This window comes from Capricornis sumatraensis, chromosome 9 (assembly GCF_032405125.1).
Source record: "Capricornis sumatraensis isolate serow.1 chromosome 9, serow.2, whole genome shotgun sequence".
NCBI classification, from domain to species: Eukaryota; Metazoa; Chordata; class Mammalia; order Artiodactyla; family Bovidae; genus Capricornis; species Capricornis sumatraensis.
Genome location: NC_091077.1, coordinates 10446234 through 10459604, shown reverse-complemented (window position 1 = coordinate 10459604; position 13371 = coordinate 10446234). Strand labels below are relative to the sequence as shown.

At 37.4% G+C, this 13371-nt stretch overlaps 1 pseudogene; it reads right to left on the bottom strand.

Annotated features, from left to right (window-relative positions):
* Positions 1 to 4221: 4221 nt before the first annotated feature.
* Positions 4222 to 7663, bottom strand: LOC138085614 (olfactory receptor 7A10-like; annotated as a pseudogene).
* Positions 7664 to 13371: the final 5708 nt, after the last annotated feature.

Here is a 13371-nt window from a genome sequence, read left to right as displayed (position 1 = left end):
CAACCAAGAGTGATTTTGCAATTAAAGATATTTGGCAATATTTGAAAGGGTCCTACTGAGCTCTTCGGACATACAGGACATCATCCAATGCAAGTAATCATACTTCCCAAGTATCAACACTGAGAAGGTGATGAAACCTATTCTAGACCAGCACTTCTCTAAATCCACTGCTTCTACACATTACCAAGGATTGTATTTCAAATGTAAATTATTATTTTTTTTATTTTTTTTAACTTTTTTTTTAACTTTACAATACTGTATTGGTTTTGCCATACATTGACATGAATCCACCACAGGTGTACATGAGTTCCTAATCCTAAACCCCACTCCCACCTCTCTCCCCATATCATCTCTCTGGGTCATCCCAGTGCACCAGCCCCAAGCATCCTGTATCCTATATCCAACCTAGACTGGCGATTCGTTTCTTACATGATAGAACACATGTTTCAATGCCATTCTCCCAAATCATCCCACCCTCTCCCTCTCCCACAGAGTCCAAAAGTCTGTTCTATACATCTGTGTCTCTTTAACTGTCTCACATGCAGGGTTATCAATACCATTTTTCTAAATTCCATATATATGTGTTAATTTACTGTATTGGTGTTTTTCTTTCTGGCTTACTTCACTCCATATAATCTGTTCCAATTTCACCCACCTCATTAGAACGGATTCAAATGTATTGTTTTTAATGGCTGAGTAATACTCCACTGTGTATATGTACCACAGATTTCTTATCCATTCATCTGCTGATGGACATCTAGGTTGTTTCCATGTCCTGGCTATTATAAACAGTGCTGCGATAAACATTGGGGTACATGTGTCTCTTTCAATTCTGGTTTCCTTGGTGTGTATGCCCAGCAGTGAGATTGCTGGATCATAAGGCAGTTCAATTTCCAGTTTTTTAAGGAATTGCCACACTGTTCTCCATAGTGGCTGTGCTAGTTTGCATTCCCACCAACAGTGTAAGAGAGTTCCCTTTTCTCCACACCCTCTCCAGCATTTATTGCTTGTAGACTTTTGGATCGCAGCCATTCTGACTGGTGTGCAATGGTATCTCATGTAAATTATTATTCAGCAGGTCAGATCAGGGACCCAGGGCCCTGGGTTTCTAACAAGATTCTAAGTGTTATTTGATAGTATAGGTCCTGGCCTGTGGATGACAATTTGACTAGCAAGAAAGTGGTTCTGTGTTAGATTCAGGTGTAAGTAATTTTAGGCCTTCACCCAGAATCCTCCAATCTTTCTTAATTTTGAAAGAAAAGATTTTTGATCACCTGTTATGTAGTGATATATTTCATGTTTGATTTTTTATAAAAGTATTAAGTGACATCAAATAGTTTCTATTAAAATAATATTTTGCAGTAATCACAATAAGATCCTCCAAAAGATGTCTACAGAAAAATCTCAAGAACTTTGGAATAGCCTAGTTTACATAACGAGTTTAATTACAATAAGCAGAGGAAATAAGGTTGCTGATCATTCATCTTGATATAAGAATATTAGCACAGATATCCAGGTCAGACTTATACAATTATGATGATTTTTCTAACCATGCAAGAGAGGGGAAGAATTGGAATTAGAGAGAGAGTTAAAATGCCATATACCTGGATTTGAATATGGAGGAGGGACTGTGAACTATGGAATGGTGGTGGCCACTAGAAGTAAAACAGGAAATGGAATGCAACCTGTTCTGGGGTATCCTTAAGGATCACAATCTTGTGGATATCTAAATTTTTGCTCAATGAGACTTCAGGCCTCTGACCTTACATAATTTTACGACAGGTACTTTTTTAACCCACTGATATGGTAATTTGTTATTGGAGCAATAGGAATCTAAAATATATTTGTCCAATCATCTACTGTTTCTAGGAGATGAGCTAAAGATTTTCGATTCACACAATAAGCTTCTCTTAAACAGGGCATTTTGTGTTGAACTCCTACCATATATAGGAGGAAATCAGAGTCACTCTAGAGACCTTTTTCCCATTAGTTGATACAGAGAATTTTTCTTTATCTATATGTAAATGTGGCTCTGATTTTGAGGCCTTTGAAATTTAAGGTAGGAAAAGTACCTCATTATTGAAATTAATATCCTACTTTAAATCTTTGTGTTAACATTTCTACATTCTTTCTAGTTTATATTAATTCAAGCATTCTTTTTTTTCTTCTATCCTTCCAACTTTCTCTCAAGTTTTCTTTCAACACAATGGGTGAGATTACTAATGAGACTGTGCGCAATACATATATGTGTGAGTGGGTTTATTTCAGAGAGTGGTGTATACAGATGAAGGCACATATAAACATATATGTACTCCTAACCTTGAACATGGTTTGTGGATTCAGCAAATATTTCTATGCATTGCATCCATACCTCACAATATCCAAGTGAAGGTAGAATTTATCATCTCATATTTCCTTATGAAATGAAAACTGAGGCTCAGGGCAATTATATTGTTAACAACATTACAAAGAAATTAAAACTTATTGTGCACCCTTTTAAATTATTCACAAGTGGAACCATGTAATATACTCTTAATTTGGGGGGATTTTTTTGTATTTTTAATTTTTTTAATTTAAATTTATTTATTTTAATTGGAGGCTAATTACTTTACAATGTCCATCAGCAGATGAATGGATAAGAAAGCTGTGGTACATATACACAATGGAGTATTATTCAGCCATTGAAAAGAATACATTTGAATCAGTTCTACTGAGGCAGATGAAACTGGAGCCTATTATACAGAGTGAAGTAAGCCAGAAAGAAAAACACCAATACAGTATACTCTTAATTTTTGAAATTTAGAAAACTGTATATTTTTAAAATGTGCAGTTTACTGTATGTAATTACATGTTAATGAATTAGCTAAAAATTAAACATTTCTGATGCTGCATGGTTTAGGGTAATATGCTAAGCACAGGTAGTTGAGTCACACCTAAAATTGGTTGAGATAGCTCTTTTAGGAAGAAAGAAAAGTGTCAAAGTGTTTTATTTATATATTTTACATCACATATATCATTTAAATATGATATTTATATTATCCACTGACTTTTACTGATCATGAAAGAAATTAGAATGGGGCAAATATTTCATTTAGAGAATTGGAAAGAATCATATTCTTAGGCAGCCGCAATGGAATTACTTCAAGCAGAAGCAGAAAGATATAATTACACCAAACAATCCTTCGCTCCAGTGATAAACCTCTTTACACAGAAACAATGAAATCACATACACCACTAAGTAAATGACACCATGAAAAACAGTTTACATAGAAATAATCTGACATGAATTTTTGCTACATCATACTTAAGGTCCCCTTTGACTCCACATCTTATAATGCCAAACTCTTTACTGAAATTTTTGTTTCACATACACACCAATTAGAGTCACTTTGCCAGTGACTCCTGTAGGTAAAGTGGACATTGAGCTACAAGGAAAACAGTACACTGTGAGGGCATAAAAGCAGATGACGTACTATGAAACACACTATTTGTTAATGCCTACATTTTCAGAAAGCAATTACGGTGGTGATGTTCCAAGGTATGAGGAATCAAAATGTGATAAAATGTAGTTTCATATTTTGTTTGGGTATACATTTTTTTCCATAGAAGTAGCAAAATTCATGATTATTCTTTAATAAAATGAAAGAAAATTTACTCAGTATAAAGTAGTTCATTTCAGAAGAATTTATTCTTAAGAAATGGGTGAAGTCTTATGAGATAAATTGGAATTTATATATATTTCATACAAGAGTTTTAATCAATTTGAGAAAGTAGAAAAATGAAAAAAGAAAAAACTTGGATAACAGAGAAAAGTTAATAAAGGATGTTTTTAAAATTGTATAAAGTGAACTGAAGTCGCTCAGTCATGTCCAACTCTTTGTGACCCCATGGACTGTAGTCTACCAGGCTCCTCTGTCCATGGGATTTTCCAGGCAATAGTCCTGGAGTGGATTGCCATTTCCTTCTCCAGGGGATCTTCCCAACCCAGGGATCGAACCTGAGTCTCCCGCATTGTAGACAGACGCTTTACTGTCTGAGCCACCAAGGAAGTCCTTAAAATTGTATACAGAAGTTGAAATCAAAGAAATGGAAATATCAGGCTATAAATTGAAGAAGCTACTACTGTCATCACAATCTGAACAAAGAATCACAATATCTGTCTATGAGGCTTTGAGTCCTGCTATCATGGGCATTTTTTCAGTCCAAGATCAAATGGCCCTATTAAAAAGTTTCCATTCCAAAGAATCTTTTCAGAGACTTCTTTATGTCTTTATTTCTCAGACTGTAGATGAAGGGATTCAGCATGGATGTGACTACAGTGTATATCACTGAGTCTATTACACTTGCTTCTGAGCTGTGGGTACCAACAGAACTAAGGTATACTCCTAAACATGTACAATAAAACAAAGAGACAAATTAGAGGTGAGATGCACAGGTGGAAAGTGCTTTATACTCTAAGAGTAAAGGATACCAGCCAGGGGAACACCCCTGAGAATTCCAGATCCAACATACAGCACTACGTTATGGACGAAGGTGTCAGAACAGGCAAGTTGGATTAGATGTTTGATTTCACAAAAAAAGTGGTAGATTTCCAAGTCTGAGCAGAAGGACAATCGCAATATCATTAAGCTGTGTAACAAGGAGTTCAGGACACTAATGATCCAGGACTCCAGAACCAGCCATCCACAGAGCTGGGAGTTCATGGTAACTGTGTAATGCAGGGGGTGGCAAATGGCCATGAAGCAATCATAGGCCATCACAGTCAGGAGAAAGTCATCTAATCCTGCAAAGAGAATGTAAAAATGCATCTGGACAACGCAGCCTTCATAAGTTATGCCTTTGCTCTGTATCTGAACATTTTGCAGCATCTTTGGGATGGTGGTGGAGATAAAGCAGATGTCTACAAAGGACAGGCTGGAGAGGAAGAATACATGGGGGTGTGAAGGTGGGAGTCTGAGCTGAAGACCAAGATGATGAGCAAATAGTGATTAGGTACATGGAGAGGAAAAGCCCAAATACGACGGGCTGCAGTTCTGGTACCTCTGAAAGTCCCATGAGAAGAAATTTTGAAATGTGTGTATTATTCCCTGGTTCCATATGGTGAAGGTGACTCTTGGCGGGGGGCGGGGGGGGGGGGGGAACATGACTAAGGTTCCCTGAAATTGGCATAACTCACATAGCTTAAATACTATAATTTCTATTTTGCTTGCAAGAAACTGATGCTAATATATTGTACATAGACAGATCTTCCCTGAGGGTGTATCCCATTTCATCTCTCATCAGATATTTTTATCACATTGTCAGCATACTTTCAAAGAGTTCATGTATTTTCAGTTTTAATGAGAAATTCTTTCAGATATTTTCAGGAATACTTTATATTGAGGGCCAACATGCTCCAAGAACATATAGGGAATAAGTAGAGGTACTGAAAAACAAATTTCTCACAATCCAGGGATGGTGAAAGATGATATTCAAATAAATATATTTTATGTTGGAAGGTGAATGATATTTTGAAGAAAACAAAAAGCAGATATAAAGGAGCAAGTAGGAGGGAAACTTATTATGCACTGAGTGTTCAGGCAAGGCCAACAAACAAGAGGTTATTTGAAGAGATGTTAAGAAAGAGACAGAAGGATATAGTATGACACCAGGAGAAGTGTGTGCCTGGAAGAGGCAACAGCCACTGCAAAGGTCCTGAGCAAGACACTTGTTCCACATGTTTGAATGCAAACAAGGAAGCCAGAGGAATGAGCAGGTGGGGGAGTGACTAGAGATGGTGTCAGGGATGCTAAGGATCAAGGTGGCCTCTCTGCTACAACTGACACCTCAGTCCACAGAGAATTCCTCCTTCCATGTTGTTCTTTGCACTTATATTAGTTTTCTTGCAGAAATGTCCTATGAATTATATTAGATCCCTTTCATAGTTTCATCTGTTGATTGAGTTCTGGCCTCTGTGAACTTCTCATGCCACCTTAATATAGGAGTCCAGTTGTGTCTGCTTTAAGAACCGCTCTCACTTCACAAGGCACAGGCAGACACACCCCACAGCCTCCTGAACTATATTATTGGCATGAATTTCTCATCCAGAACCAACCTCCTTGGGCCATGGGTGGTTACAACTCAAGTTGGTCAGATCCGATTACCTTTCTCTTGAACAATGTTTTAATGGTACCCAGAAATTCTAGTTCATAAGCTTCTGAGAGAGTAATAAAGTTAGGGTTCCTTTCAACTACAACCATTTTCTGTCCTGTGTTTAAAGAAATATAAAAAGTATGAGAGAGAGAGATAAAATGAAGGGAAAAGATCTAACAAGCTCAAATCATCCCTGAGACAATGGGACAAAGAAAAACCCCCTTGATTTGGCAATATTTCAACTTTAGCTACATCTCCTTGATGCCCAGGAAAAATCAGAAAGAAATATATCTCTTTTCCAAGGAGAGAAAGTTAAATCTAAATGATGTGAAAAACCAAAACCATACAGATTTACTATCCCAAGAGAAGAATAAGTAAAGATAGTAAACTCACAATTCAAAAATTAAAACACACAAAATACAACAAGTTTCATATGTGTTACATGAAGTAGTAGAAGATGTCTTTCTTGTGCTTTTCCATATAATCTGACATTTTTCTGTGTGGTCTAATACTGAATGAGGCAAGCCTTGTCTCTTTTTTTCTTACAAGTCATAATTTGTTTGCTACTGTTTGTCTTAATATTTTCACCTTTTTAATTAATCCAATGGGCACACTTCAAGTCTAGTTCTGGTCTTTGACCAACAGGCAAAGGCCTTTCCAGACCATACTCTATAAAGTTAGAGTAGGCCATGAAAATTCCTTCTCTTATTCTGGATAAGTTTCTTTACATGATCTAAGCCTGAGGACTATATTTTATTTCAGTGTACTATGACATTGTCACTATATTGCAAGATGCTAATCATCAGAGACTTAAATTGCTTTGTTCAATTCTTATTTTCCCAGGTCTGTGAATATATTTGCATTTATTTAAAAAACACACTGAAGAAAAATACAAATTATAAAATGACAAAATATGGCTAAAATATGAAACCAGTTAAAAGGGTGATTTCACATAATTGTATTAAAGAAAACTGAATGGAACAGCAAAAGCTGACTGAAACATGATATATATAATAGGAGTAATTAAGCACTTATGACATGAATTAAGAATTGCTCTAGAAAAGACCTTGACTCAAGAGAATATAACATAGAATGATCCAGAAATTTCTGGCAAGTAGCAAATGTTTTGCTATTATTTGTTGAATGATGAAGAATTAGGTCCCTTTGGATATGAACACTATCCTATGGGATGGTTGCATCCAATTTGGTTGGAAAATGCTGGATTGTTGAATAAAAGCTGGAGTAAATGGCCACCTATCTAGAAGGAAATTAAGTATTTCCTTATATGATACATCTTTTTAAAATGGACTAAAGAACCCAGTGCAAAAGTAAGCAGTACTCTTTAGATGAATATATGAAAAACTATATTGGAACTACTTTTCCATTGATATTAGAAACACGGATAACTTTTAACTCGGGATTCCTCAGTCTCTGCACTAATGGATATTCTCTGCCAGATTCTTCTCTGGGGTGGGATCTGTCCTATAAATTGCAAGAGGTTTAGCAGCATCCTTGCCCACCACTTACCCATCATCAGTGTGACAGTGAATAATGTCTAAAAAAATATTGCTTAAAGGCTCCTGGGGGACACAATTATCCTTGGTTGAGAAAAATAATATTAAACTAAGAATTTCAAAGTACTTTTGTAGCAGTGAAAGACAGACATATAGATCAATGGAACAAAATAGAAAGCCCAGAGATAAACCCACACACATATGGACACCTTATCTTTGACAAAGGAGGCAAGAATATACAATGGAGTAAAGACAATCTCTTTAACAAGTGGTGCTGGGAAAACTGGTCAACCACTTGTAAAAGAATGAAACTAGATCACTTTCTAACACCGCACACAAAAATAAACTCAAAATGGATTAAAGATCTAAATGTAAGACCAGAAACTATAAAACTCCTAGAGGAGAATATAGGCAAAACACTCTCAGACATAAATCACAGCAGGATCCTCTATGATCCACCTCCCAGAATTCTGGAAATAAAAGCAAAAATAAACAAATGGGATCTAATTAAAATTAAAAGCTTCTGCACAACAAAGGAAAATATACGCAAGGTGAAAAGACAGCCTTCTGAATGGGAGAAAATAATAGCAAATGAAGCAACTGACAAACAACTAATCTCAAAAATATACAAGCAACTTATGCAGCTCAATTCCAGAAAAATAAACGACCCAATCAAAAAATGGGCCAAAGAACTAAATAGACATTTCTCCAAAGAAGACATACGGATGGCTAACAAACACATGAAAAGATGCTCAACATCACTCATTATCAGAGAAATGCAAATCAAAACCACAATGAGGTACCACTTCACACCAGTCAGAATGTCTGCGATCCAAAAATCTGCAAGCAATAAATGCTGGAGAGGGTGTGGAGAAAAGGGAACCCTCCTACACTGTTGGTGGGAATGCAAACTAGTACAGCCACTATGGAGAACAGTGTGGAGATTCCTTAAAAAATTGCAAATAGAACTACCTTATGACCCAGCAATCCCACTGCTGGGTATACACACCGAGGAAACCAGAATTGAAAGAGACACATGTACCCCAATGTTCATCGCAGCACTGTTTATAATAGCCAGGACATGGAAGCAACCTAGATGTCCATCAGCAGATGAATGGATAAGAAAGCTGTGGTACATGTACACAATGGAGTATTACTCAGCCGTTAAAAAGAATTCATTTGAATCAGTTCTGATGAGATGGATGAAACTGGAGCCGATTATACAGAGTGAAGTAAGCCAGAAAGAAAAACACCAATACAGTATACTAACACATATATATGGAATTTAGAAAGATGGCAATGACGACCCTGTATGCAAGACAGGAAAAAGGACACAGCTGTGTATAACGGACTTTTGGGCTCAGAGAGAGAGGGAGAGGGCGGGATGATTTGGGAGAATGGCATTCTATAATGTATACTATCATGTAAGAATTGAATCGCCAGTCTATGTCTGACGCAGGATACAGCATGCTTGGGGCTGGTGCATGGGGATCACCCACAGAGATGTTATGGGGAGGGAGGTGGGAGGGGGTTTCATGTTTGGGAACACATGTAAGAATTAAAGATTTTAAAATTTAATAAAAAAAAAAAAGTACTTTTGTAGCAGTGATATTATAGTCACTTATTTATAAATGATATAATACACCACCAAATGTCTGAGTCACACAGCCACACCATGCAGTATTATACAGATAAGGAAATAATGAGCCAGCATTATACTCGTTACTTGGAAGCAAGTCCATGAGGCATTATTGAGAAAGGAACAAAAGAGGGACAAATTGTAGAAAACATTAAACATAATGACTATTTGTCACTAAAATATAAAGACCATTTATCATGAATTCAGGATTGTATTGATTCATTTGTGTAAAAGTATATAAGTATGTATAAGAACACATTTTAGAAAGAGATTTTTCGAAAACTAAGAACTTATGGAACAAAATATATTGGTGAGAGTGCACTTATGTTAAGTATATTGTTTCCTGAGCAATATGCCATGTGCTAAGCAACTTCAGTCATGTCAGACTCCATATGACCCTATGGACTGTAGTTTGCCAGTAGCCTCCATCTGTCCAAAGGATTCTCCAGGCAAGAAGTGTGGAGCGAGTTGGCATGCCCACCTTCAGGGGATCTTCACAACTCAGAGATCGAACCTGCATCTCTTAATTCTCTTGCATTGGCAGATGGGTTCTTTACCATTAGTACACCTGGGAAGCCCCTTCCTGAACAATAGGATGTAATAAAATTGAATGAAAATCTACAACTCACTGATAAAAAGACACAAACAGTAAAAATTTAACAATATTAACATGGATCTCTAATTCAAGATCAAATTGCCAAAGATATGGGGGTTAAACAATATAGTTCAATTCAGTTCAGTTCAGTTCAGTTGCTCAGTCGTGTCCGACTCTTTGCGACCCCATGAATTGCAGCACACCAGGCCTCCCTGTCCATCACCAGCTCCCAGAGTTCACTCAAGTCACGTCCATCGAGTCAGTGATGCCATCCAGCCATCTCATCCTCTGTCGTCTCCTTCTCCTCCTGCCCCCAATCCCTCCAAGCATCAGAGTCTTTTCCAATGAGTCAACTCTTTGCATGAGGTGGCCAAAGTATTGGAGTTTCAGCTTTAGCATCAGTCCTTCCAAAGAAATCCCAGGGCTGATCTCCTTCTGAATGGACTGGTTGGATCTCCTTGCAGTCCAAGGGACTCTCAAGTTTTCTCCAACACCACAGTTCAAAAGCATCAATTCTTCAGCACTTAGCCTTCTTCACAGTCCAACTTTCACATCCATATATGACCACAAGAAAAACCATAGCCTTAACTAGACGGACCTTTGTTGGCAAAGTAATGTCTCTGCTTTTGAATATGCTATCTAAGTTGGTCATAACTTTCCTTCCAAGGAGTAAGCATCTTTTAATTTCATGGCTGCAGTCACCATCTGCAGTGATTTTGGAGCCCCAAAAAATAAAGTCTGACACTGTTTCCATTGTTTCCCCATCTATTTCCCATGAAGTGATGGGACTGGATGCCATGATCTTCGTTTTCTGAATGTTGAGCTTTAAGGCAAATTTTCACTCTCCACTTTCACTTTCATCAAAAGGCTTTTTAGTTCCTCTTCACTTTCTGCCATAAGGGTGCTGTCATCTGCATATCTGAGGTGACTGATATTTCTCCCAGCAATCTTGATTCCAGCTTGTGCTTCTTCCAGTCCAGTGTTTATCATGATGTACTCTGCATAGAAGTTAAATAAGCAGGGTGACAATAACAGAAGAACATTTATGAAGTGAGGAAGGAGCAGTATCTAAGTTATAATTTTATCTTATATGTAGAGAGAGGAATTCAAATATGGCTATAGAATGTAAGTCAAATGGTGAAGAATTATGATCAGAGGAGATGCAATTTTTAGGAAAAGATTTAATCAGAAGGCCAAAAGGAATAATAAGGAATAACTGATGAGAAACTCTTAATAGAAGTAAATATGTATAAGTTGTCTATCACCACTAAGAATGCTAAAGAACTCTCACTCTCCTTCTTGCTTACAGCAAGGGTTGACACATTTAGAATATTAAAGTGACAAATTATTACAGTAAGAAACATAGCAATAAAGAGCAATGAGTGGTATGTACTGTGCAGCACGGTGACTATAGTTCATAATACTCTTTTTAGCATAATTGAAAGTTGCTAAGAGACAGTATATCCTAAAAGTTACCCTCACAATAAATAAATTGTAACTATATGTGGTGACAGATGTTAAGGAGATTTACTGCAGTGAGCAGTATAAACAAGTATTAAATCATTATGCTGTGTACCTGTAAGTCATATATTGTCATAGGTCAAATACCCAAATTCTTTTGGAAAAGCAATGAAGAGAATGTTTGCAGGTTTGACCAACAAAATTTATCAGTTCTTATACAATCTCACAAATATATCTATGCATATATAAAAGAACTAAATCACAAATTTAAGGGTTTTGTTAAAAAATAATCCTTCCTATCAAAGAATGCAATTTTAAAAAGGAATAACAACACTCTGATACCACTATATAAAACAAAATAGTTATAGAGACATTTTTTAAATAGAGAAACACCGCATGACTAACAAATTCATAGATCTATTTAGCCTCACGGATAATAAAACAGTTGGAAAGTAAACGTCCCTAGCATACATCTTTTTTTTTTAGCATAACTAAGTATTTTTTTGTTTCTTATGTGCACACAAGAGTGAGAGAAGATACTGTAATGTGTATGTTTCCTACACAGCTATTGAAAGTGTGTATTATTTGCAAACAGTCCTCAGTTTAGAGCTTTCTCCTCTATGTGGAGGCACAGTCTAATATGCCCCATCTTACAATAAAATGAAATGCCCTCACCTCACTGACTGACCCTCAACAGTTAATACCCTATTTGTCTACTCCTGTTAATTAACAAGAACTTTAGACTCATGTTCCACTTTTACTGGATGCAATTTATACCTCCCATTCATTCTTCTGTTGGACTTCCACTGAAAGTGAAGGTGAAAGTTGCTCAGTTGCGTCCGACTCTTTGCTACCCCACGGACTATACAGTCCATGGAATTTTCCAGGTCAGAATACTGGAGTGGGTAGCCTTTGCCTAGCATGATTTAATTTTCAACATTGACACTCTCGTTTTCAAGTGCAGTGTTCCTTTTTCAGTATCATAAATAAATACATTTTCAGGAAACCCAGCAAACAACCACAGTGACCTCTGCCTCTGGGATATGCTAGATTGGTCCTCAGGTGACCTCAGGTACATTCCTGGCTTCCATCCTCTCTGATCCTCTCCTGCAGTGTCTGTGGAGCTCTCAGACTCACTTGTTTGGGAACTCTGTGAGGGAGGTTTCCTTGTGAAAGTAAAATTTCACCCCTAAGTAGCTGATGATGCAGATCCACGCTCTGTTTCCCCACAAGACAGCAATGAGAGATCAAGCATTGTTCTCTCAGCCCGATGTAGGATTGCAAAAGCAACAACCACATCCTATCCAACCAAAGAGACACAGGCTGAGGGCCTGCAGCAGAGGAGATATTTACATCTTCTGTGTCATCTCATTAGACGTTTTTCCTTTGTTAGCCCAACCTCTAAGTACATGATTTCCCTTGGAGTACTGGTCTGAACAGAATGTATTTTTTTCTGCTAATCCTCTGTTCTTAAGAGACTCCATTATAAGTCAGGTAAATTCAGTTTCCTCACCCCTTCATCTTTACTTCTGCTTCCAAAGCTCTAAGACTCCCGGCACCTCATCACACCCCTGAGTTCAAGTTTTCTCAAAAGTATAGTATTGACAATTGGTCTTGACTAGGTCCTTTGCGTCTTCAATGCTTTGATCTGTTGCTGGAACACAACCCAAGAAATCTCTGAATATGACTTTTGCTCGTTTCAAAACATGGGATAACTTTGCTCTTTAATATAAAACTTGGTTTCAAGCAAGTTTTGCAAAACCTAAAAAGATTTCCTTCTTACATCAGAAAGTAAACAACCTGTCTGCCAACACAGGACATATAACAGAGATGGGCAGATAGGATCCCTGGGTTGGGAAGATCCCCTGGAGGAGGGCATGGTAATTCATGCCAGCGTTCTTGCCTGGAGAATTCCGTGGACAGAGGAGCCTGGCAGGCTACAGTCCATGGGGTCGCACAGAGTCAGACACGACTGAAGAGACGTAGCACAGCACAACACACATACTGCTCCTAGGAGCTGAGACTAACCC